Source organism: Schistocerca nitens, chromosome 2 (genome assembly GCF_023898315.1).
Source record: "Schistocerca nitens isolate TAMUIC-IGC-003100 chromosome 2, iqSchNite1.1, whole genome shotgun sequence".
Taxonomy (NCBI): domain Eukaryota; kingdom Metazoa; phylum Arthropoda; class Insecta; order Orthoptera; family Acrididae; genus Schistocerca; species Schistocerca nitens.
The window spans coordinates 496,691,248-496,718,174 of NC_064615.1; the positions used below are offsets into that span (position 1 = coordinate 496,691,248).

General features: G+C 46.2%; 1 protein-coding gene across 1 annotated transcript in view; it reads right to left on the reverse strand.

Moving 5' to 3' along the window:
* Nucleotides 1–26,927, reverse strand: part of LOC126236461 (endoribonuclease ZC3H12A) — a 63,722-nt gene that overhangs the window by 13,110 nt on the left and 23,685 nt on the right. The gene's annotated exons all lie outside the window — the stretch shown is intronic.

The following is a 26,927-nucleotide window of genomic DNA, read 5'->3' on the forward strand; positions in this document are numbered from 1 at the left end:
GAGGCAATCCAAAAGTTAATGTGTGGAGCCGATTAATGTGTGATCGAGTCAATGGCCCATTTTTCTTCCTTGAAAGCATTGTACGTGGATATGTTCACCTACAAATGGTGAATTATGCCGTTCCCCAGGATATGCAAGACACCATCGTCTTTCAGCAAGATGGCGCTCTCTCTCATTGGGCTCTAGAACTCCGAGATTTTCTTAATGAAACCCTCCCCAAACATTTGCAGGGAAGCCCAATTCCATGGCCACCGGCATCACCTGACGCTACCCCCTTAGATTCCTTTCTTTGGGGGTATGTGAAACATTGTGTACAAAACAGCGGTTTCTGATAGTGTCACTTTGCAACAACGCGTTAGAAATGCCACTCACACAATCATACCAGACATGTTGCATGGAAAGAGACTGAATACCGGCTTGCTATCTTGCATGTTACCGGGGGTCCACATGGTGAAGGGATTAAAATATTTAAGTATATTAATGTTTACGCAAGGTTCAAAACTTAAATGGTATAATTCATGTTTCATTTGCTGTATCCAATAAAGATTTAAATTGTTTTGTTATTAGGGTAAACATTTATGGACACCATGTACAATAACTTATCCATTTTACTGGCTGTTGAGCTCCTTGGCTGTGGATTATATCAATTTAATAAATACAGCAATCAGTCGATGATAAATCAGATACTATGCTGTTTTTGTGCAAAAAAGTAAAAAAAAAGTTAGTGCCACATCCGCAAGGGCAAGAATCGAAATAACAGAAAGCAGAGTAGAAAGGGGCTGCAGCATGCAGTTTGCTGTCTATGTTTCAACTGTGTACTGACTGAAGAATCAAATACGTATTGCGCTAACTGAAGATGAGCGAAAGCCCGAAATGCTTATTAGCTCAAATAAAAATACGTAACAAAGCGGTTGGTTGCTACCTTTAATAAAATAATAAATAATAGTTTCCTAAAGCCCTTACATTTTGGCGTAGTAGGTGTCCTTGGGAGAATATCAGGGATATGGCAGGAACGATCGTTCGAAACAAAATATCTAGTCAACAGGGGCTCTAGAATGCGTACTGCGGCTGTGGTTGTGGCTGAACATGACTAACAGTACGAAAGGTTTACGGCGCAGTTGTCTCGGGTTCTCTTTGATCTTTCGATTGCCCCGCGATCTAATGACGTGTTGGTACAGTATTAACCTCCACGACCTATCTTCGCGTATCTAACGCACTATGGGTTTTAGGAATGCAAGTGAGTGTGAAACACGAACTGAAATATTTTCTAGGATGCAGGTCGTAAGTAACAAGGGCGACTAATAAATGAAGGATTGCTATCACGATCTTGCCTAATTCGCCAACTTTCTCTTGGTACTGGGCAACTATCTTTAACAGTGGTGTTGCAGCTATAATTTATTATCGCGATAGCGATATTACGGTCAGTTTACTACGACACGTTTCGTTTGTTAGGCATTTAATTCTCGATTAATTTCTTCCTTGTTTCAGTTTCCTTTCGTCATCTTGTTTTCAAACTGATTTGTAACGTTTTTCCCAACTATTATAGTGGTATATACACGAAAATTAGCCCCTCGTAATAAATAAAATATTGCACTGGCTTCAGCCGCATAGTTACTTCCGTTAGACAATGTTATAGTCTTTTCCTCTTACCTTTAGTTAAAAATCAGCTTAAGTGTTTACATATCCATACAAACCGGTACTTTATGACAGCTCTTACTGCAAATTTATTCAAATACAAGAGTAGTTTGTGTAGCAGTCAGATTTAATGCTATTTCACGTAAATGCCAAATTCTAAGCAGAGGGATAGCTTGTTGTTATGGCTATTTCGTAGTTTCTGGCGTATCCCCAGCATTCGCGCCGCGCGAGTCGAACGTCACGTGATTGTTCGAACACGTTTGATGTGTATCGAACGCTGCGGCATATCGGAAAATTTCTAGCCCGTTCGAAAACGAGTGTCGTTTGCCAGGTCAATGCTTATCTTAAGAGCTATAAGCACTTGTTGACTAGAAAAAAATGTATTTCACAGTATCAAAGATGAACAAGTGCTCTTCGCTCTTAAGGAACGCGTTTTAGAGCTCATGTTTACGAGACTTTTTGTTTCCAGTGATCATTCCTGTCACATTTCTGAATATGCACCTTCCTCCTGGAACACACTATATACCAATCTCTATACTTTTTCAGCTAACTTTCGGTGATCAATAAACTGGCCTGAAAACTGTGGACCTCGAGAATGGGAAAGAATTCTAGACGATTACAAGCAGGACATTCAGTAAGACAGGACTCGATGGGAAAGGCTCCGCACTAAGAAAAAATGAAGTCGGACTTTCCCAAATATAGGCGGAAGCGATTGAACCGTGTAAACTGCGAGATTGTGGAAGTTACAAGACTTTGCTGCTATTTTAGTTCTTAAACCAATTGCGTAAGATTGAAAATTCAATTTTTCGCACAAATGCGTTTTCAGTTGTGTTCCCCTGAAGTGAAGTTGCTTAGAAGTTACATTACAGCGACCAACCAAACACTGATCCAAACAAATTATTATAGATTTCTTAGATATTGTTGCTATCAAAATCGCTAGCATTTGTGGTACTTGAGTGACTACGCGGAAGTTCAGTGTGGGTCAATGAGTTACGTCACTGAAAACTGGAACATCTGAAGAACCAGCAAGGAATCCTGGTCAGGGTAAAGTTAGGAACTACAGAACTTCATGACAGCAGAGCAGCCCGTCGTCGGGAGTATACTCGCACAACAGCGCACGTTTCCTGCGAAGACGTACGTGGCCGGGAGCTGGTCGACAAAATACAGTACAAAGCTGGCTCCTATCGCTGACCTTATACAAGCCAACACGCACGCAAACAAAAAATTAAGTACATTAAAAAATAGGCTAACTTTTGAATTTTAGAGCGACGAGCCTTTTGTTTTTGTGCTCTTCAGTAACTATGAGTACACAATGAACTCCGCATGGCGGATGATACCCTGCACCAGTAATAGTGATTTCCTGTCCTGTTCCACTCGCAAATAGAGCGAGTGGAAAACGACTGTCTAAAAGTGTCTGTACGACCCCTAATTTCTCCCATCTAATCTTCATGGTCCTTACGCTAAATATACGTTGGAGGCAGAAGAAGCGTTCTGCAATCGGCCTCAAATAGCAGTTTTCTAAATTTGCGCAGTGGTGTCTTGCGGAAAGACCATCGCTTTCCTTCCCCCATTCGTATGTGAGTTCAAGAAGCATCTCCGTAATACTTGGGTACTGAGTTAACCTACCGTTAAGGAGTCTAGCAGCCCGCCTCTGAACTGCTTCGATGTCGTCCTTTAATCCAACCTGGTGGGTATCCCAAACACTCCAAAGTACTCAAGAATGAGTCGCCCTAGCATTCCATGTCTCGATGGTAATTGCCTGGCAGTCAAGTTTTCCTTGGCATGAAAATTAAGTAACCCCATGTGTCATTTACTGCCTCCAACAAAGCTGCTATTAGTCACAAAAACCTCTTACAAATATGGAAACATACCAACATAATATTTCTCATAAAGCATCTAAATGCTCCCCACCAGTCACTTCTCACTACAGTTAACGTCGGCGCCATACACCATGTAAAAGTAGCCATCTGAACATGGGCGTAACTGACCGAAACCAGATGTCCCCTGAACGAAGTAGTTATATGGAACGACGACATATCGAATCACCCGACTGACGTACAAATTTGCAGTCAGGGTGCGAGGGATAACCACACGAGTGCTGCTGTTGTAATTTGAAATCGCGCTCCAGATCGTAAATCCTGGAACCAAAACACGGCCATCACTGGCACCGAGGCACAACCAGCCATCTTTCATCATAAAACACAACAGACCTCCATCCTGCCCTACAATGAATTCTCGCTTGACATCACTGAAGTCGCAAATGGCGGTGGTCTGGGGTCAGGGGAATGACTCTACAGGGAGTCTAGGTTGGAGCTGTCCTTTAAGTAATCGCTTTGTAACTAACAACTCACTATGTCCATTCGCAAAGTTAGCAAAGGTTCACGACCGTTAGAGCGCGCATTTAAAACAAGCCATTTTGCATCCTCATAGTGGCCCTAATAGCTGGCGCGAAATTTGAACAGACATCGTCTTTCAAGTGTAGAAACACGCCTCCTTTGTGTTGCGACTATTTTTCCGTACGCGAGCGAGGCAGCGATCAAAAAGCATGTATCAATATACAAATATGAAAAACTGAGGTGCGAGATAATTGCGGTAGAATGAAGCTGATAGGAGAACGCAGAAAAATGATTGCGGCAGACGCCGGCCGTGCAGACTGGGGCGCGTCAGATAAGAAAGCGTCCGGGAGTACAAGAGCCTGATAAGGGGGCGGCTGGCGTGTCGTACCGTTAGGCAGCCGCATTACGTAAGGTAATGGGGCGGGGGAGGGGGGCTCCCCGCAGCAGAGCGTGACCTGCGCAACCACGGGGCTCGCATCCGCCTTGCCTCCCCTCCCCCTCCCCCTCCCCGCCTTTAATCCGAGCGGCCTTCACCGATGACGCCCAGCAGCTGACTCGGGCACACCCTCTGCCTTGCTGTAATGCCTCGCTTCCAGGAATCGTCCGCTCCCCCACATTCACCATTTCCATAAGGAACCGCACCACAGCCGATGCAAGGTAAGTCCTAGTCGGAAATGCCGTTCGCTAAACCACAAAGGAGAACCACTATCCATTACAGCAGCCCTAGGCAACAAAAGCGACATCTGCCTCCCAGCACCTGAGTGAATGGTTGCGTGCCAATGGCAGGAACTACAGTCCGCTGAAACTCTGTCGGACCGGATTTAAATCCAGAAGAGAAACAAGTGTCCATGAAAGGCAAAGAACAGGCATCAAATCCCGGTCTGGCACATAGTGTTTATGCATCAAGAAGGTCCTCAACAACGTACATTATTCTGCAGACTGAAATACTGATTTTAGAGTTGTTTCTGGTCCTGAGCTAACGCAGAAAAACTACCGCATTCGATCCTCTCGGCAGAGAGACCAAGCCCTTTCTTTTTAAGAATAAAAGGAGTTCCTCAGGAGTAAATTATTCGATTTTTTGTCTCCCCATAGAGTCTTAACGTGCCTTTTCTGCGCTCTTTCGAAAGATACTTTCCTGTTCGACAAATAAAACATTAACAAGTCGAAGAGACGTTGTACGAAAATGAAAGTTCTGTGGAGCAAGTGTGTGCTTCTGCTTTCGCCTAGTACTCGATTTGAAACAGGACTAGTTTTTAATTTTTGCTTTAGCTTGGATATATTTTATCTACCCAATCGATTATCGTACAGAACCGCAAAACACTGATTTTTCTTCACATTTTGCTGTCACTGTTAATGTGAGTTTTTGAACTGGGCATTTACATGTGGACATAGAAGATCACACTGTAAAGCATTTTGTTTGTGAGGAGAATCCAGACGATAATGGACACTACTGCATCAAACACTTCTACAGTGGTCTCTGTTCGGACTGGTCCCACCTACAGAAGATAAAAGCTAAACTTATAAAACACGCCGGAACACCACAGCAAAGAGAGCTCACGACAGTTATAAAAGGCAGTTTAAGTGCAGAGACTCAAGCGGTTCGATTGGAGTATTTCAAATAATAAAGAATTTCACAGCACAAACGTGACCACTTTTTTACTGGCTATTACAGCTTCTCAAAAGAGAATTACAGAGACATGACAGATGACAACGCCCTTAGTGAAACTATACGCAAAAGCAGACGACGAATGTTCTGAATGCGAGGCTCAAGCCTGGGGAGACAACGTAGTTTCACATCCATACCCAAGTAAACATCGTACCTATACTACAAAAATGGTTCAAATTGCTCTGAGCACTATGGGACCTAACTTCTGAGGTCATGAGTCCCCTACAACTTAGAGCTACTTAAACCTAACTAACCTAAGGACATCACACACATCCATGCCCGAGGCATGATTCGAACCTGCGACCGTAGCGGTCGCGCGGTTCCAGACTGTAGCGCCCAGAACCGCTCGACCACACTGGCCGGCACCTGTACTACACCTCGCGAGTGGTCTCTGCCTCACATTTAGCATATTTTTCGGAAATTTTTTTGCGCAAGGCTTCGCACCTTTGGAAATCGATGCTCACCAGTTTCAACGGCCTGTTGAATATAGATCATAAAAAGCACACATTACTACCACACCTCAAAGTCTCAGTAGATAAATCGATATATACTATGAAGTCCTCCGCCACATTTTTCCGTTTGGGCGTGAAGGATTATCTCAGAAGCTACTGTAGGGATTTTGATATATTTTTCACTAACAGGTAGACTGATTCAAGAGGAATGTTGTGTGCATAAATTACCGCCACGCCGGACAAGTCGTCTGGCCATAGATATTCAGTGCTATCCGTGCGAAGCCGGGCCATGTCGATAGTACACATCTAGTAATTTTTTTGTGCTTACTCTTGTCAGAAAGCATGCTCAAAATCAGCCAAAATTTTAAAAACTGAAGTCCATGTTACGTGGTACCTCAAGAAAAGTAGTGCCTGTGTAGTATTCGCAATTTTAACTGCCTTTTTTTGGTATATATTTCAGCAAATGTCCTTCGACGCTACAAAACAGCCCAGAAGATTCGCCAGGATGCCGAGTTCCTGCAGTAAAGAAGAGGCTGGCAGACGGCACAACCGGGCGATCTCTCTTAGCACTGCTTCGCACAGTAAGCCGCTAAATTCCAGAGACAAACCGCAGCGTGAGCAGGAGCGCGAGCTCAGAGGGTAGCATTCAGCACAAACAGCGTGGCGGCCGCGGACAGCCGGATCTGGCGAGGCGGTGGTTTCCTCGCGTCGCACCTCGCGGATGCCCTTCCCGTGACGCAAACGGCGGCCCGCCACAGTCTGGTCACGGAGCGCGCCGGAACCCACAGCCAGACGCACGGCGCGTGCTGCGGCGCAACAGGATACACGGAAAGCTGGCGCAACCGGCCGGCGTCCAAACGCGTCTCGTGGCGGGCTGTTTCTTGTAAGCCCAGTCCACCATCTTACGCACTATCATGTACACTAGCTGTTAAAAAGTACCCGCACACCCCTATGTAATGCGGAATGATGTCACGAAAGGTGGATCCGCCGGGATAATATGCCCCCGTCAGGAGAGCTCAGCAACTTAGAACCTGGACTAGGCACTGGATGCCACTTGAGAAACGAATCCATCAGGGACCTTTCCCTTCTAAAGCTACTCAAGTCGACTGTTGGCGATGAGATTGTGAAGCCAAACACAGACCAGGCAGACCTTACATACTGACAGACACGGACCTTCGAGCAGTGTGGATAGCAGATGCACTGTATCGCATGAAATCGACTGAACGAATCATGGAGTTCCTAAGTGGCACCAATAACCCAGCTAACACAATGACTGTGTCTATGGAATGGGGTATAAAGGTCGAGCAGCTCCTCGTAAATCACACTTTTCTGTAGGCAATGCTGACCGCGCTTGAGGTGGCGTAAAGAGACGTGACTGAGCAGTGGACGACTGGAAACGAGTGGTCTGGGATGATCAGTCCGTTATACCGTGCAGCAATGCGATAGAAGGCTTTCAGTATGGCGCATCCGCGGAGAAGATTGTCTGCCATCGTGTGTAGTGCCAGCAGTGAAGTACGGAGGGGGTTCTGTTACGGTATGGGACTGTTTTTTTTTATGGTTAGGGTGCAGCGTCCTTATTGCCCTTACGAAAACGCTAAACGTGAAAGCATATGAACACAAAAAATGGTTCAAATGCCTCTGAGCACTATGGGACTTAGCATCTGAGGTCATCAGTCCCCTAGAACTTAGAACTACTTAAACCTAACTAACCTAAGAACATCACACACATCCATGTCCGAGGCAGGATTTGAACCTGCGACCGTAGCAGTCGCGCGGTTCCGGACTGAAGCGCCTAGAACCGCTCGGCCACCGCCGCCGGCCATATGAACACACTTTACAGTACTGTGTACTGCATACCACAGACGAGGAGTTCGGAATCGGCATGACAGTGCACCCTGTCATAAAGCATCATCTGTTAGGCAAAGGTTTATGGACAATACCATTCCTGATAACTACTGGCCTACCCAGAATCCCGACCTGCACTGAACAGAACGTTTTTGGGATGAGTCAGAAGATCGACTTCGCTCGACACCCCACCGTTCAACATCCTACGTTCCTGATTTCGGCCGTTGAGGGAGAATAGGCAGCCATTGCTCCCCAGACATTCGGACGTCTAAGTGAAAATATAAGCAGCAGAGTTCAAGCCGTGACAAAGGCGTTGGACACACCCCATATTAATACCCACTAATAGGTGTTCGGATACTTTTGGTCAGGTACTATCAATCTTCGCGTGGGACTGCATCGAATTAATCAGAAGGCTAAACACCTAAAGCGAAATCTTCACAATGCAAATGCGATTGCAGGAAGACTATCAATCGTTCCACTCGACTAATCACAGGCTCTGTTTTATATAATCGATCCTCTGCAGCTCGCACGAAACTCAAGAACTATATTTTTAATGTTTCCGTTCTCTATACTGCCTGCATTGGATTTTTTTTAATTTATTGTCTCTGACTGGTATTGGGCCACACAGTCTTCAGCAGCACACTAGGTGCGTATCGTTATGTCCTATGAAGTCTTCAAAACTTGTACGGCACACGATCATGCATACATGGGTCGCAGTAAACGCCTTAAATATGATTCATATGGCACAGTGATACCCCCTAAAGAGGCCAGCATAATAAATTTAAAATACATGATCTGCCGCCACTGTCGACATTTCACTCTTCAGAAATAATGTTCCTAAGTAAATATTTTCTGTGATTTTGTTTCATGGCGTCTTTTGTGCCGCGACGAACTGAAAAATGTAAACTCTATTCTTAACGCAATCCTGCAGCTAAGAGTCCTTTGAAGTGGTCTGGTGAGGTACACTTAGTGAGAAAGAATAAACATATGAGATCCATGACAGTTTGCTTAGATTTTTCCCGTGGGATGACTTGGCTGAACCTAACATTTGAAGGCATCTTCAGTTTTCAGTTTTATGAAGAGTGGAATATCAATTCAGATTGCTATCTCTTATGGTTTCCGTAAATCTCTTTACGCATTTGCCAGGATAGTTCCATTAAATGAGTCACGACTGATTTCTTCTCCATCGTTGTTCATATGAGATAACGTACTATATGGAGTCTAGGAAGTAAGGATGACGTAAGTGCAATGGATGAACGTTACTGACCAAATGCTTACAATGAAACTTCAAAAAACTGAGTGTACAAAGACAAGGCATACTATCTAAATGGAAAACAGTGAGCACCTTGTGAGAAAATTCTGTACTTGCATTTTTCAGCCTCGGGACGCACAAATGATACGAAGTGTGGTATCGGCTTTCCAGTAAGTGGTCAAAGGATAACCAATTTATGGCGCCCTAGTCTATTCGGACCTCGTAACATAGTAATTTATGTATGTTATCAATTAACAATATAATTGTGTGTTGAATTCCTAGTGGTGTGAAGAGTGAAAACGAAATTTCAAATGACAGGTACCACAGGAAAAACAGCTGTAGGAAAGGAACAAGAACACACCATGTACATCAACATGCACGAAACATGCCACGGAAGATGCCTTGCAAAGAATGAAGGTGAAACGAGTATGGCACAAAAATGGTGTTTTATTCACCTGTAATTAGACGGCCTAAAGCAATAATTATCAACATGCCGTAATGTTATATGCAACTGACGACGACAGGACTACGAAAGTTGATTATGTTAACAGTTAGGGTGATTACTTTCGAGATAATAAACGGTTTACTTTTTTTCCATCTGCCTCGATTTCATTCGACTTTCCCTTATAAGATCGGTCAACTTACGGCCGGAGATGCCGCCCCATAATGTCAGTACGGTACCTGCGCAAAAAGCTTTGATGCTCACTGGTCTAGGAGGCGTTCATGGTGTCGGAATAAAGTTCCATTGTCCGGCTGCAAGGACCTGTGACCGGTGCACCGTACGTACACATTATGTGTGCACTCCTTTCTGACGTTACATTACCCTGTTATTATGTCCATGTTAATGACCATGTCACCGTTCTTTGGTTGCAGCAGGTGGCTTTGATGAACACTACAATGAGTTCACAGCTTTGGCTTGGCCCACCGTATCACCGAATCCAGCATTTATGGAAAGCTGTCGACACCTGCGTACGCTCTACGAACCCAACACCAACAGCATAGAAAGAGTTCTGGGTAGGGCTGCAAGAGATGTAACTGAGTTTCTCTCCAGAACGAGCCCAACACCTCGTACAGTTCGTACCTCGACGTGCTACAGTAGTTTCGAAAGCTGGCACAGGGGCGACTCCCTATTAATGACATCAGGGCACTCAGTGTACTTATGAGACTTGCGTATCGCTGGTAAAGAGGAGAGGTGAGAGAGTCGGCGAAGGTGGTCCGTGAAGAACGAGCGAGGCCGCGGGCCAGTGTGTGGGTCGGACGGAGGCCGCCAGCTTACGTAAGGCGGGACGGGACGGGACGAGACGGGACGACGTGCTGTCAACAGCGCAGGCTCATCCGGGACAGGACAGCGCGCCGTCTGAAACCTTACACCGCGCCTCTCCTGCTCAACTTCCCAACTGGACTCGGTTCAGATTCTTCGATGTTGTTTATAAGAGTCTGCGATCGTGTATAAAATTACGTGTATTTATACAATTCGCCGTCTCTCGCACACTGCCTAAAAGGCAGGAGCATCTCACATTTTGCGAGGGAATTACTAATTTGTTGTGGAAGTGGTGTGATTTGCGAGGTTTCAGCCGCCGAAATATTGCACATAAAACTGGTATCACAAACTTAGCCGGACATCAGGAATATACCCATGTCCTGTAAGTAACCAACATTAAAGGAGTTAATTTCGTCAGCGACTCTTTGACAGCGTTGTTGTTCTGCTCATCGGGTACCCCTGTAGCACATCCATTCACGAGATTAATGAGGAATTATACATTACTTCGGCGACATTTGCAAGAGAAGGCGGAGAAAGCTACAGGCGGGAACTTACCTCCAATCAGCGCAGTGATAAGACATCGAAAACCACTGCCAAAATATATACTCGTCTCTGATTTCTGACCATTTCTTCCAGTGTTCTTCCCACCTTCTTCCGGATTTGATTCTACGAGAGGTTGGATATCCTTACTTTTGTGTGCAGCAATGGTTCAAATGGCTCTGAGCACTATGGGACTTAACATCTGTGGTCATCAGTCCCCTAGAACTTAGAACTACTTAAACCTAACTAACCTAAGGACATCACACACATCCATGCCCGAGGCAGGATTCGAACCTGCGACCGTAGCAGTCGCGCGGTTCCGGACTGAGCGCCTAGAACCGCTAGACCACCGCGGCCTGCTGTGTGCAGCAGGTTGACACAGTAAACACTGAGGCTCTACATCGCGTCCCCTGGTTTCGCGTGCAACCTTACTTCCTTTTCAAACATCGTTACGTTTTGTGCGATACCAAACATATGGGGGATTCGGTAACAGGAAGGAAGGAAGGAAGGGAGATTAGTGTTTAACGTCCCGTCGACAACGAGGTCATTAGAGACGGAGCACAAGCTCGGATTTGGGAAGGAAATCGGCCGTGCCTTTTCGAAGGAACCATCCCGGCATTTGCCTGAAGTGATCCAGGGAAATCACGGAAAACCTAAATCAGGATGGCCGGACCCGGGATTGAACCGTCGTCCTCCCGAATGCGAGTCCAGTGTGCTAACCACTGCGCCACCTCGCTCGGTGGGATTCGGTAACACTACAGTTTTCACGAGTGAAGTTTCTCAATCTTCAACTCGAGCATGTACTACGAAGGATATTAATATTACGTACATTTTTGGAAGAAATTATCTTTTTTCCTGTAACTACTTCGCGACTCGTCGAGAAAAAAAGGATACAATAGTCTCCTAGCGCTTTTTGCTATTAAAGTGAGGAATATTCTGGATTCACTTTGCACACGTTATGAATTTAGGGACCAAGTAGGTAGTCAGATAGATATCGACAGGATGAAACACAAAATATGCAGGCCTATTTATCTGTTGAATTTGTCAAAATATTGAGAAAGTAGCACTTTCTTTAGAAAAAGATTTGAAACATTGCTGTTTTTACATCACCTACTGTGTTTTGTACTTGTTTTGCGGTTCCGTGCCTAAGTCAGTAGAAAGGGAATCCTCATGGTCCTCGGGTGGTGCAAAAAATTTAAGCTTCTAAGTCAATGCAATCAAAAACGAAACGGCTATTTATTTGGCTCTGAGCACTATGGGACTCAACTTCTGTGGTTATCAGTCCCCTAGAACTTAGAACTACTTAAACCTAACTAACCTAAGGACATCACACACATCCATGCCCGAGGCAGGATTCGAACCTGCGACCGTAGCAGTCCCACGGTTCCGGACTGCGCGCCTAGAACCGCGAGACCACCGCGGCCGGCAAGGCTATTTATTTCGCATATTTTAATACTCGCGAACTCATTCATCAGAACCTACTGATGAACTATCTATATGCATAATTAAGTCTGTACAGAGCAAGAGTACCACTCGCACTTTTTTTTTTTTTTTTTTTTTTTTTTTTTTTTTTTTTTTTTTTTTTTTAATTGGAGATTCAGTTCTGTTTTCGTGGCGTCTTCGTGAACGGCAGTGATTCCCAACCTGGTGTAAGACGAAACTTTATGAGGGGTGAAAATGAAATGGGTTTCAAGAAGATTTGGTCACCACATTAATTAAAAAGAAACCACTATTACGGTAGACTGTGATATATGGTAAATCATTGTCATCCTCCTCTAGATATTCCTAAGTAGAGCCATCTTCAGCGACAGAACTCACTGTTGGTGCTGCATATTTTCTAATGCCGTCCGCCTACCTTTCGTTAGTTTGTCTCATCAGTCTCCCGTTATTTCTTGGAATGCAGAAATGAACTTGCTCTGGCCAACCTGGCTACTGTCCAGCCCATCACCAATTCTTTTTATGAATGTCATGGTTCCGTCTTCTATTCTAGCCTGTCCCATAATATATTTTCCTTCCTGGCTCTTCCAGTAACTTGCAACGTGGATATGTGCTTTCGCCGCCGATCCAGTGCCACAATTAAAAAGGTCCTTATGTTAAAATACCACGTCTCACTGTCAGGAGTAAAAAAGTTCATACGAACTGTTTGTAAAAGTTCAACTTCATGCAGACTGAAAACTTATCTAGTCAACCAAGAGCACTGTAGGCCGTTTTTTCTCTTTGTTTTATTTCGTCTGCTGTTCATCCAGTGGTAGTAGTTACCACTCGTCATGGGTAATAAATTCTAACAGGAACTTTTTCTGGTTTGAAAAAATAAGAAAGAAATATATGGGTTTCAGATTTAGTTTTTATTATTATCATTATTGTTACCAGCTCCGCCCCGTGGTGTTACCCGCGATTAAAGAGTTATTTATAAAGTAATGTTGATGCCGAAACTCGCTATCCAAGTATATGCTGCATTACGAAAGTTCTGTCTTGGAGGTTTTGAATCGGTAGCCACTTGCGGCCCAGCAGATTGCGCGACTTCAATAAAAAAAATAAAAAAATTAGACGATTGTAGAAGCTAACAATATATTTCACTCAACTCTCTCGTTTACTTAAGTAAAACGTTTTTACGCGACCGAGTACCGAATTACAAAGTGTGCCAGAAAAGGGAGTAAATATTTGCACGACTCTCTGCGACGCGGGTAGCACGGAAAAGATCATAACTGTCTTGGTGTGTGCACGAAGAGCAGAAATCTACTGTAATATGGTCTCTGTAAACAACGCTCTGAGGCTTATTATATGCGCATATGTAGACATTTCTGGCTCTCGTACACGCGAGCAGCCAACTTATAGAACTGTCGATGCGGGAAACATAGTGTGCCCAGATGAATACCTGCCACTTTAGAAGTTTGTCCTTGATTGTTATTTACAGTGGTCGAGAAGGCCACTTTCAAAGGGAACTGCAAGCGTTTGAACAGGAAAGGTAAGTTTGTTGGAATGATATAAATTTGTCGTATCAATCATTGCATTTGTCCAAAAAGTCAAAACTAATCTCTACGCTAAACTCAATGCATTCATTTGATAATTAACTTTCATGGATGACTTTTTAGTCACGTTGACCATCTCAAGGGAAGAAGGATTTTTTTCGGAATAAAAAGGCTATTTCCATTCTAAAATTCATCGTCGAGCCGCATGAGCGTCAAGGTGTAAAAAAAGTACAAACACAAACTTTCGCGTTTATAACATATGTGGGACTACTACTACTAAAAGGACTCTTCGAATGCAGGTTCCATGCGGCACATGTTACAGGTGTGAAATTAGAGCTTAAACTATGGTAAGAAAGAAACAAAAGTGAAGAAGTGAATGAACTCCGAGTACGACTTGCGATCTGCAGTGGTGGACGCCAAACCAGATATAGAGAAGGATTAATAGAAATAAGCAGAACCAGGTATCCCACTGACTACATTTTTGCTTTAGTGAAAATATATAGAACGCGTGAATTTCAGTTGTTTGAACGTTCATTATGTAATAAAAATGATTTGTCAGTTTAAAAGCAGGAGTGTTAATTTTTCAGTGTAATGTTTAATGAAGTAGATAGTGTCGGAAGTTCCATGCGGCTTTTCGCGGATGATGCTGTAGTATACAGAGAAGTTGCAGCATTAGAAAATTGCAGCAAAATGCAGGAAGATCTGCAGCGGATAGGCACTTGGTGCAGGGAGTGGCAATTGACCCTTAACATAGACAAATCTAATGTATTTCGAATATATAGAAAGAAGGATCCTTTATTGTATGATTATATGATAGCGGAACAAACACTGGTAGCAGTTACTTCTGTAAAATATTTGGGAGTATGCATACGCAACGATTTGAAGTGGAATGATCATATAAAATTAATTGTTGGTAAGGCGGGTGCCAGGTTGAGATTCATTGGGAGAGTTCTTAGAAAATGTAGTCCACCAAAAAAGGAGGTGGCTTACAAAACACTCGTTCGACCTGTACTTAAGTATTGCTCATCAGTGTGGGATCCGTACCAGGTCGGGTTGGCAGAGGAGATACAGAAGATCCAAAGAAGAGCGGCGCGTTCCGTCACAGGGTTGTTTGGTAATCGTGATAGCGTTACGGAGATGTTTAGCAAACTCAAGTGGCAGACTCTGCAAGAGAGGCGCTCTGCATCGCGGTGTAGCTTGCTGTCCAGGTTTCGAGAGGGCGCGTTTTTGGATGAGGTATCGAATATATTACTTACCCCTACTTATACCTACCGAGGAGATCACGAGTGTAAAATTAGAGAGGTACGAGCGTGCACGGAGGCTTTCCGGCAGTCGTTCTTCCCACGAACCATACGCGACTGGAACAGGAAAGGGAGGTAATGACAGTGGCACGTAAAGTGCCATCCGCCACACACCGTTGGCTGGCTTGCGGAGTATAAATGTAAGTGTAGAAACTTTGCTTAGTATATTGGATGAAATCCGATCTCGTTCAGGCACGGTCGCAGAAAGGTCGCGACCACTGTTATCGACGGTGCTCCGGTGCTGTGCCAGCAGAGAACACTGTGTGCCGCCTACCGCATGCGGCGCTCGAGCGGAGCGCGCATCGGCGAGGAGACTTTGTTTGTGGAGCGCGCGAGGTGTGGGCGGCTGCATTAGTCAGAGCGGCGGCGGCGGCGGCAGCGGCCAGCATCCGGATCGCCGCGCCGTAAAAATAGAGCCAGCCGCAGCACGGCACGGCGGACCGGTCCGCTCCGGCCAGGCCCTCCGCATTCCTCTCACTGCCGGCCACTCGCCCACTCCTCCACATCAGCGACGTGACTCGCAGCGCCGCGCCACCTCCCGGTACCCAAAACCGTCTCAGCAGGAGGTGTGGGTCCTTTATCTGTTCATTTCGTTCTTCATCTGCAGTTTACAAGTCTGAAACCCTGTGATGTAGATGAATTATGTACTACACTCCTGGAAATTGAAATAAGAACACCGGGAATTCGTTGTCCCAGGAAGGGGAAACTTTATTGACACATTCCTGGGGTCAGATACATCACATGATCACACTGACAGAACCACGGGCACATAGACACAGGCAACAGAGCATGCACAATGTCGGCACTAGTACAGTGTATATCCACCTTTCGCAGCAATGTAGGCTGCTATTCTCCCATGGAGACGATCGTAGAGATGCTGGATGTAGTCCTGTGGAACGGCTTGCCATGCCATTTCCACCTGGCGCCTCAGTTGGACCAGCGTTCGTGCTGGACGTGCAGACCGCGTGAGACGACGCTTCATCCAGTCCCAAACATGCTCAATGGGGGACAGATCCGGAGATCTTGCTGGCCAGGGTAGTTGACTTACACCTTCTAGAGCACGTTGGGTGGCACGGGATACATGCGGACGTGCATTGTCCTGTTGGAACAGCAAGTTACCTTGCCGGTCTAGGAATGGTAGAACGATGGGTTCGATGACGGTTTGGATGTACCGTGCACTATTCAGTGTCCCCTCGACGATCACCAGTGGTGTACGGCCAGTGTAGGAGATCGCTCCCCACACCATGATGCCGGGTGTTGGCCCTGTGTGCCTCGGTCGTATGCAGTCCTGATTGTGGCGCTCACCTGCACGGCGCCAAACACGCATACGACCATCATTGGCACCAAGGCAGAAGCGACTCTCATCGCTGAAGACGACACGTCTCCATTCGTCCCTCCATTCACGCCTGTCGCGACACCACTGGAGGCGGGCTGCACGATGTTGGGGCGTGAGCGGAAGACGGCCTAACGGTGTGCGGGACCGTAGCCCAGCTTCATGGAGACGGTTGCGAATGGTCCTCGCCGATACCCCAGGAGCAACAGTGTCCCTAATTTGCTGGGAAGTGGCGGTGCGGTCCCCTACGGCACTGCGTAGGATCCTACGGTCTTGGCGTGCATCCGTGCGTCGCTGCGGTCCGGTCCCAGGTCGACGGGCACGTGCACCTTCCGCCGACCACTGGCGACAACATCGATGTACTGTGGAGACCTCACGCCCCACGTGTTGAGCAATTCGGCGGTACGTCCACCCGGCCTCCCGCATGCCCACTATACGCCCTCGCTCAAAGTCCGTCAACTGCACATACGGTTCACGTCCACGCTGTCGCGGCATGCCACCAGTGTTAAAGACTGCGATGGAGCTCCGTATGCCACGGCAAACTGGCTGACACTGACGGCGGCGGTGCACAAATGCTGCGCAGCTAGCGCCATTCGACGGCCAACACCGCTGTTCCTGGTGTGTCCGCTGTGCCGTGCGTGTGATCATTGCTTGTACAGCCCTCTCGCAGTGTCCGGAGCAAGTATGGTGGGTCTGACACACCGTTGTCAATGTGTTCTTTTTTCCATTTCCAGGAGTGTATTTCATAACCAAAAAGAACGCCCCTATACAGCTGACTATCGTGACTACGGGTGCGTTGCAAGGGAGTGGGAAATTCATTTACAATGGAGAAACGGAGTGTACAAGTCTGTGTCCGTGTGGTGAAGGTTTGCACTGAAACTAATCCAACAGAGACCCAACGAGCTTTCCGCAGATTAAACTATCGCTGACACGTCCCGGATGGCCATATCGTACGGAGTTGAATAGCTAAGTGACGCAGGGATGAGTCAGTGCGTGACAGCAAGTCTCATGGACGATCCTGGAGTGTGAGAACACGGGAAAACAGACCGTGTATGGCCACGTGTCCGCACGATCTGACAGTTCCAGACTTCTTCCTCTGGGATATTGGCTAGGATGGGGGCAACAACTCCATTTATTGGACCGGAACCTGTCTTGACAATCACCAAGGCTATGATCAAATTAGAACTACGGAACTGGCTTAGGAAACAGCACGTAGGATATTGGACCAAGGTCCATAAACAAAAACATGGTAAGGTAATGATGTCCAAGCCATGTTTTAAAAGAAGCTCTGTAATCCTGGGATTGAACAGGAAAGATATCAAACTCAGGACTGGACTGATGACCGGCCATGGGACTTTCAAAAAACACCTACACACAACAGGTATAATGGAAGAGGACCCTAAATGTAGGATCTGTGACGAGGGTGAAGAAACTGCGTCACACCTAATCTTTGAATGCATGGCATTGGAGAGTAAAAGATACATAACCTTCGGGACAACTAGACCTGAAGAAATTGTGTCTAACAAAAAACTGGTAGAGGGACTCTTTGCACTATTTAAGGGCACTGGTTGGCTTTACTAGATATACAGGGAGCGATACCGCACAATAAACCTAGTTTCGGTGCGGGCAGTGGCGGGTTGGTCCTAAGCTGTTTTAGCTCTCCTGTTAGAATCAAATCAAATCAATCCTCTCGGATATCGTAGCTCCAGGGGAAACCATGGAAAACCTAAATCGTGATACTCTGACGACGATCTGAGCCGCCCTACTTGCGCCACCTCGAACAACAACTTCCGCTCACAAAATAACAATAAATCGTCTGCTTAGTTTTAACTATTGAGTAGAAACCGTGTCGGCATTCGTTGACACAAGAAATGGTCAACCATTAACAGTATTTGTGCTGCCAATAAAGTGTGTGTGAAAGCATTGCAGACACTGGTTCGACACCAGTATGCTCCTAAGTTGCCAATACCAACGTATTAAGTACCATTAGGTCTTCTACCTGCTCACAAAACATAGTCTTAAATTCTGCAGTGAATAGCAGTTCTGCAATAAGTAATCAGTGCGGCATGATGTGCTGAACCTCGCAGTACACAGTGTGTTTTAAAAAAAAGTGTCACATATTCCTGAAGGAGGCAGCAGTGCTCAAAACCAGAAGAAAAATTCCTATAATGAGATGTCCGAAAACCAATAACTGTTGAGACATCGGCCGCTGAAGATTCACAGTTCCCAGCCAGCATTTTGTTTGCACATAAGGCAGGATTCACGACCGGTGGCAGCACAGTAAATAACCACAATATGCACGCAAATATGCAAATCGTCGAGGAACAGTGGAGGTGAGGCATCAGGATCAATGTATGGACAGGAACTGTCCGTGATAGATTCTAAGTGCCACACACCTGACCCAACACATTAACAGGTGCTAAGTATCACCGATTTCTGCGCGATGAATGGCCAGCGCTCTACGAGAACGTTACCGTTTCCGAAAGCCGACAGTGGTTTATGCGCTCTAGGGCACCATCCCATTTTCTACGGCTCATGCGCAGTATCTTAGTGTTTCAAGGGCGATGGGCTGATCGAGGACATCCGGTACACGGCGTTCCCCTCCACCAAACGTGACTCCGTTGCATTTCTGGCTATCGGGACATGTAAAGACGTTCGTCTATGTCCAATCCATGGACAATGTGCAGATGTGACTGGAATGACCAAAGGATGTGACTCAATCGGAATGAAGGCAGGTGTATCTGAAAGAGTGCGAGGTTCACTGTGCAGAACACCTGAAGATTTGTCAGGAGACCTGCCCACAGTATCTACTTCTAACAGGCAGATCGGAATGAGATAGAGGGGTCCATATCTTAACAAGTACTGGTTTTTGGACGTTTAACTGCAGGAACTTTTCTTCTACTTTTGAGTAATACAACCTCTTGGAGGAATATGTATTAGTTTTATAACCACCCTACGCACGCAGTGTAACCGCTCTCGATCGGTGCCTCCCTACACCCCCCTTCTCGGAATGTACCCATCGCAGTCATTGGCAAAGATGAGGGAAGTTACATCCAGTATTTCCGCAAACTAAGTGTTGCCGGATAGCACTAGACATTGCTGATCCTCCACCCACGTGCCAAACGAGAGCATCAAACAAATATTAAGTTGAGAGCGCTCGATTCACCAGTGTATGCTCTGCTGACGGTACAGTGAGATGACCGATTCCTGAGCTTGTCTGTCTGCAGCCCCCCCCCCCCCCCCCAAATCCAGGACATTCAATCTCAAAATCCTGAATGAAAGATCGTCAGGGAGCCAGCATAGCTTTCCTCTATTGTTCTTCCCTGACGTATCTTTTCAGCAAATATTCTCTCAGAAATCGTCCAGGACGCGCAGCAACGTCATCATCGCCGACGCCGGCAGTGATGGTTGCTCGAAAGGACGAGAGCGCGTGAACAACAGTGTCTTTGTCAACAGAATGTTTATATTATGATGCTGATGATGCGAAAACACTGTTTTCACTGCCAGAGGAATAGATAGGATCGGCATAATATTGAAATTAGTCCACCACACACCTCGCAGCGGCTTGTGGAGGATAGACGTAAGGCGATAAGCAGGACGACCTGCTTTCTGATTAGCTTATACAGGTTCAAATGTTCAAATGTGTGTGAAATCTTATGGGACTTAGCTGCTAAGGTCATCAGTCCCTACGTTTACACACTACCTAACCTAAATTATCCTAAGGACAAACACACACACCCATGCCCGAGGGAGGACTCGAACCTCCGCCGGTACTAGCCGCACAGTCCATGACTGCAGCGCCTTAGACCGCTACGCTAAAACGTATAGAGGTTTTTCAGGAGCGTCGGAGCAGAGGGGAGAATGTAGCTGGGGGTTTTGAGGGGCTAAGTCTATTGGGAGACGCATTGCTTCCACTCCAACCGAAGGTGGAAATCAAGGAAAGGTGTCTAACGACTGGTAGTGATGCGGAAAACAGGTGGAGGGGGTGTGCAGCACTACAGAGTTTCTTGAGAATGTCACTGCAGGAAGAAATACAGCTGCCTTACAAAGTCCGTCCTTGTTTAATAAGGATTCCTACATGCGTAAGGACCTTTCGCGAAGAGATGTGCCAGATGGTGGTACTCCACAGCATGTGACTGCAAATTTTCGTCATGTCCGTGTTCCGCTTGTCATGAGGTGGCAGTAAGGTGCGTTACCCGCTGGACACTAGAGTGGAGGAATGCTGCGCCTCGCGGAAGTCTGCGTCAGGGTGGGCGAGCGCACGTCGGGCCCAGGAGACGGCTCGGTGGCTGATGGCGCGCCGGGGCGGCGACCCAGCGACCGACTTGGCGGCTGCCCGCTAACTGTGCGGCTGCAGGAGCACGCAACGGTCCGCCGCTTCCTGCTCAGGACAGCGAACCCGGCCCGGCCGACCAGGGCCGCGGCTCACTGCACGCACTTCCCATAGTGTCCGCCATCGCCACAGACCATCACGCCTCTGAGTGGACTCTAATCTCTCTAATTTTATCTTCATTGTCTTTTCGCGAGATATACGTAGGTGGAAGCAATATACAAGGTGTTTCGCAAGTCGCGTTACACACTTCTGGAGGTCGTAGGGGGACTTACTAGATCACGTTTTACGCAGGAAGCCATCTCAGGAAACGTCATTCAAAGACGCTACAGGCGTCAAAGTTACAGGCGGCGGCGCTTGTAAATGTATATACAGGGTGTCACATGTATCTTGACCACCCTAAATAACTGTTTGTCCAGATGCAAATTACAAAATGTTTCAAGCAATTGTTGTTTAGCTGTCACGGGGACATCAATCAGCATGATTGCCTTCGTTGTAGCTTTGTTGTTGTTGTTGTTGTTTTTTTTTTTTTTTTTTTTTTTTTACGAAGATATGAACAGCGGTATGACTTAAATGGCACCCTGTATTTTTTTATTCGGTAATTCATTTCCTCTCCTAAATACCTATTCAAAAATGTATCACAGTGTACCATTCACTGAAACACAACGTTATTAATTACATAACACAACATCGACTTTGAGCCCAGGATCTGTCTACCGGACCTTTTCTTCTTGTTTTGGTCCATACTACCACCTCTGAAAGTTACCTACCCTACAGTTTTAACAATAACAGAACCAGTATGTACTCCACTGTCAGATGTATCAGAACGGTTTTCGCTTATAATTTTCGACTCGTTCATTTCCGGTACAGCAACCCTTACCTCAAACTGAAAATTTATCCCCTCCACCATCATCCTAGAAAGTTTCTGTGTCATCACAGAATCACCCTGTATATACATACAATTACAGGCGCTTGTAACTTTTGACGTTCTATAGCGTCGTTGGATGACGTTTCCCGAGACGGGTTACTATGTAAAACTTTATCTACTAAGTCCCCTCTACATCCTCCAGAAGTGTGAAACATCCTGTGTTAGCTGAATCTTCACGGAACACACACTCTCGGGATATCTCAACACTGAAGCGCCAAAGAATCTGATATTGGCATGCGTATTCAAATACAGATATATGTAAACAGGCAGAATACGGCGCTGCGGTCGGCAACGTCTATCTAAGACAGCAAGTGTCTGCCGCAGTTCTTATATCGGTTACTGCTGCTACAATTGCAAGTTATCGAGATTTAAGAGTTTGAACGTGGTGTTATAGTCGGCGCAGGAGCAATGGTACACAGCATCTCCGAGGCAGCTATGAACCGGGAATTTTCCCTTTCCCGTACGACCATTTCACGAGTGTACCGTGAATATCAGAAATCCGGTAAAACATCAAATCTCCGACATCGCTTCCACCGGAAAAAGATCCTGCAAGAACGGCACCAACGACGAGTGAAGAGAATCGTTCAAGCAAATTGCTGCAGATTTCAATGCTGGCCCATCGACAAGTCTCAACGTGCGAAACATCCAACGAAACATCCTCGATATGGGCTTTCGGAGCGGAAGGCCCACTCGTGTACCCTTGATGGCTGCACGACACAAAGCTTTACGCCTCGCCCCGGCCCATCAACACCGACATTGGGCTGTTGACTGGAGACATGCTATCTGGTCGTACGGGTCTCGTTTCAAATTGTATCGAGCGGATGGACGTGTACAGGTATGGAGACACCCTCATGAATCCTTGGACCCTGTCTGTCAGCAAGCTGGTGGAGGCTCTATAATGGTGTGGGGGCGTGTGCAGTTGGAGTGATGTGGGACAACTGATACGTCTAGATACCACTCTGACAGGTGACATGTTTTAAGTAGCCTGTTTGTGTGTTGGCAGCGCTGTAGACTGTGTTAATATCGCTGACAGCGCTCTGCGCCTTCGGCAAGAGAAGCTATGGTTGGACGTACTAGCAGTTGGCGAGTGGATAGGGAGGTGTATGGACATGATACTCTTAGTGGAGATTCTGTGTTGGTAGGATATGCAAGTAAAGTGATATGAAACGATGTGTATATAAGAAAATAAGCAAGGAAATGTATGATAATGAATATTTGGTTGATAATGTTTTGACAGTCGACCTATTGACAACTACATGATGTTGTAAACTGGATGTCACATGAACAAGGTAAAATTTTCTAAATACATTGTTTGCTCTTTAACAAAATCTTCCTTTCACTAACCACAAGCCTCCTAGTAGTTAGAATCTTTTTGTTTAGCTGGATGTTGTTGTTACTTGCTGTAATTGCTGTAGTTCGTATTACGAAGATTTTCTGTGAGGTAAGTGACTTATGAAACAGAAGGGGGTTTCCACTATCGGGATTCGTGATTGAAATGAGTTTAGGCAATTAACAGAGTTGGAGGTAGTTTTTTAATTTCATATTTTCTGGATTTGTGTTACTATTAGGATTTCTTGCAATTCAGGGCTATACTTTTGTGTTAATTATTGGAAGTCATGTTGTCAATGTATAGCAGTCAGATTGCGTTGGGCTTGCATATTGTGGGTAATCAATGAGTAGGTTAAGTTTGAGTTGTCTGTCAGGGAAAATTCTGTACGTGAGTATTAAAAAAAAATAAATGAAGAGGTAGTTTCAATGTACGTAAACATCCTGTCTGATCACCTGCACCCATTCATGTCCACTGTGCATTCCGACGGACTTGGGCAATTCTGGTCGGACAGTGCGACACCCCACATGTCCAGAGTTGCTGTAGAGTGGCTCCATGAACACTCTGGGTTTAAACACTTCCGCTGGCCACCAAATTCTACGGACATACGCATTATTGAGCATATCTGGGACGCCTTGCAACGTGCTGTTCAGAAGACATCTCCAGTTCCTCGTACTCTTACGAACTTATGGACAGCCCTGCAAGATTCATGGTGCCAATTGCCTCCAGCTCTACTTCAGGCATTAGCCGAGTCCACGCCACGTCGTATTGCGGCACTGCTGCGTGCTTGCGGGGGCCCTACATGATATTAGGCAGGTGTACCAGTTTCTTTGGCTCTTCGGTGTACTTAAGAAACAGGCACGCAGGACGCAAAGTATCGCTTTATACAGTAAATGAGGAACCATGGACATTCTGCAAAATATCAACTGCAACAATGCAAAGCCAATAGTGACGTAAGTGGGAGAAATTACAGATTATCATTCATCGACGTCGGTATCTTCAGAAGAGCAAAGTACTTGACTTGAGAGAGGGAGAGAAATGCTAGAAAAGGCAGGGGTGAGAGCGGAAGGAGGATTATTTGTGACCTTGATTAACCACGGTGTTAGGGGTCGATTGGCATAGGCCTACAGAAGACCAGGTCCTGCTCTATCTGCATTGTTGGATTAGGCACTCGCGTAACGATAATTATACTTCAACTTTCGTGAAACTTTGGAAACGAGTGTTTGCACTTTTGAGGGCGCACACGTGATAGTAGTGGTGCCGGAGTGTGCACAGGTTTGTCGGGGCGTCCCTGCAGCGGTGTGTAAGCAGAGACAGGGGTGAGGGACCGGCGCCGGCGATCGGATCCGGGTTGAGACTCGGGCGACACGGCTGGCGCGGCAGCGGCAACAGGATCCAGGATCCGGGTTGCGGCGGTGAACCCCTCGCCTCGCAGGCGCACCGGCAGCGACAGCGGCGGATCCGGGTTCAGAACCCGGCGGGGCCGCTCGCGTCCTTGACACATTGTGCCGGCAGGCGGTCGCCGGTTGCAAGGACGCCGCATAGGGAAGCAGGGCCGGTGGTGGGGGCAGGGGGAGGGAGAGGGAGAGGGGAGGCAGAAGCGTGAGCGCGTGCGCGGCCGGCGGCGCTGCCGTGGGCGGGCTCGCAAAAAACAGCCGCTCCGCAAACACAGCCACCGAGGCTACGCCGCGATTCAGTTCATGCGAGGCGCACCCAAAATCAAAACACACATTCTGTAAAACCTGACACTGTCAGCTAAACACACTCGTCATCCGCAACGGTTCACTATAAATTCCTTTGTCCTGATCCCAAGGTAAATAAGCAGTAAAGTAACCGGTTTCAGTCTTCAAGATCTACGAAAAGTAAAAACGATTATCAGTAAGCGAATTATACATTTTAAAAACATTTAAAAAATGGAAAATTACTTATCACTCGTAGGACTCCGTAGCTGTGTGATCAGCGCGGCTGATTGCCATGCGGAAAACGCAGGTCGCTTCCCGGTACTGTGACGGACTTTTCCTTGGTGGGAGGACTGGGACGGGGTGCACTCGACTTCGCGTGATGCCAACTAAGGAACTACTTGTCCGATTAGTAGCACCTCCAGGTCACGAAAACCGACATCGGCAAGAGCGGTGTGCTGACTCCACACCCCTTCGCACCGCATCTAATGACGCCATTGTCAGAGGATGAAACGGCGGCCGGTCGGTACCGATGGGACCCGCCACGATCTATGGACACGGTGATCAACAGCCAACTCAAGACCGACGGCTGTGCGTCCTAGTGCGCCAGATGCTTGTTGAACAACTGACACCGAATACATAAATGCACCTTCAAATTACAATCGAGACACATTTATGGTGGATTATTAAGGATCGCGTGTGTCCGTACAGTTCTTGGAGGACGCTACTTCAGCTGTGCATCGTGTAAACTGATTACAATATTAGCGATAAATTACTAGAAATAGAAAAGATCGTCCTGAAGTTAAATGGCCAGACGAAGTGTAGGAAAGGCAGACGTCAGGCTCAGATTCATCGGCACAATCTTAAGGAAAATGGAATGGCTTACAAAACACTAGTTCCGATTCTTGAAGAACTGCTCACCAGTGTGGGGCCCTTACCAAGATGAATTAATAGAAGGCAGAGAAGATCAAGGGAAAAGCGAAACGTTCCGTATGTATGCGCAAGGTTACGGAGATGTTCAACAAGCTTCAGTGACTGAGTATACAGGAGAAGAGTTTTAGATCACGGAAAGGTTTGCTGTTGAAATTCAGAGAGCGGACGTTGCAGGAAGAGTCGACCAAGATACTACTTCATCCCACATAGTCTTATGTCAAGACGAAAAAATCGGAAACACGCCGGTTAACCAACAACTATTATTCCCACGCACCTTTCCGGAATGAAAAAGAAATGAGGGCAATGAAGACATTGGTAACAGAAATAATTTCAGCCACACAACCTAAGGTGGCTTGCAGACCGTAGATGTAGTTCCGAATAAAACTTCGATAGAAAGAGACTTCGTGATAAATAAATGTTTCATTACCTGCCTTAGCTTGCTGAGTTCATCTCGCTTATATCCATAACCCGTCACTGTGATATCCCTACGCAAAAAAATATAAGAAATCATCTGAGCATGAAGGCATAAATTCTACAGCGTCACAGTTCTTCTGTTCTGAAGAAACGCATGGACACCGACCGAGCCCACAATGAAAATACTGAACACCTCTGAACCGGGCCACCTCCAGGGATTTTGCCGCCGCCCTCTTCCCTCCCCTTCCCTCTCCCCCAACTTGTATTTTCAGACATATTCAACATTTTTCACAATCTCATTCATCCATTATGTCTTATTTTCACCTATCAAACATTTTTATTATTTTACGTGAATTTTAAGACCAGTATGGGCCACAATTCGGTGACACCTACGTGGAATGTTTACGGCACTGTGCGTTTTGAGTTATAACCCCAAAATTCATTACATTAAGTGAAATAAAGTTATGTAAGTCGCACAGTATATAAACTAAAATCTGTTCAGTTTTTCTCGTCCTCTGAGCAGAGGAGAGCGCGTGCGTTGCGAAAACTACAGCAGCCAGTACACTGTCGGCAGTATCTTCGTCGCTTCTGTTATGCGAAGTAGAAGGTTATACGACAGCAAGTGACTTACATATAAATCGTTTATTTGTTGCAAAAACAAGTGTATAAATCGGCAGTGTATGTTTAGTGTATACGTAGTACTTAAAAGGAAAAACGGCTATGGTC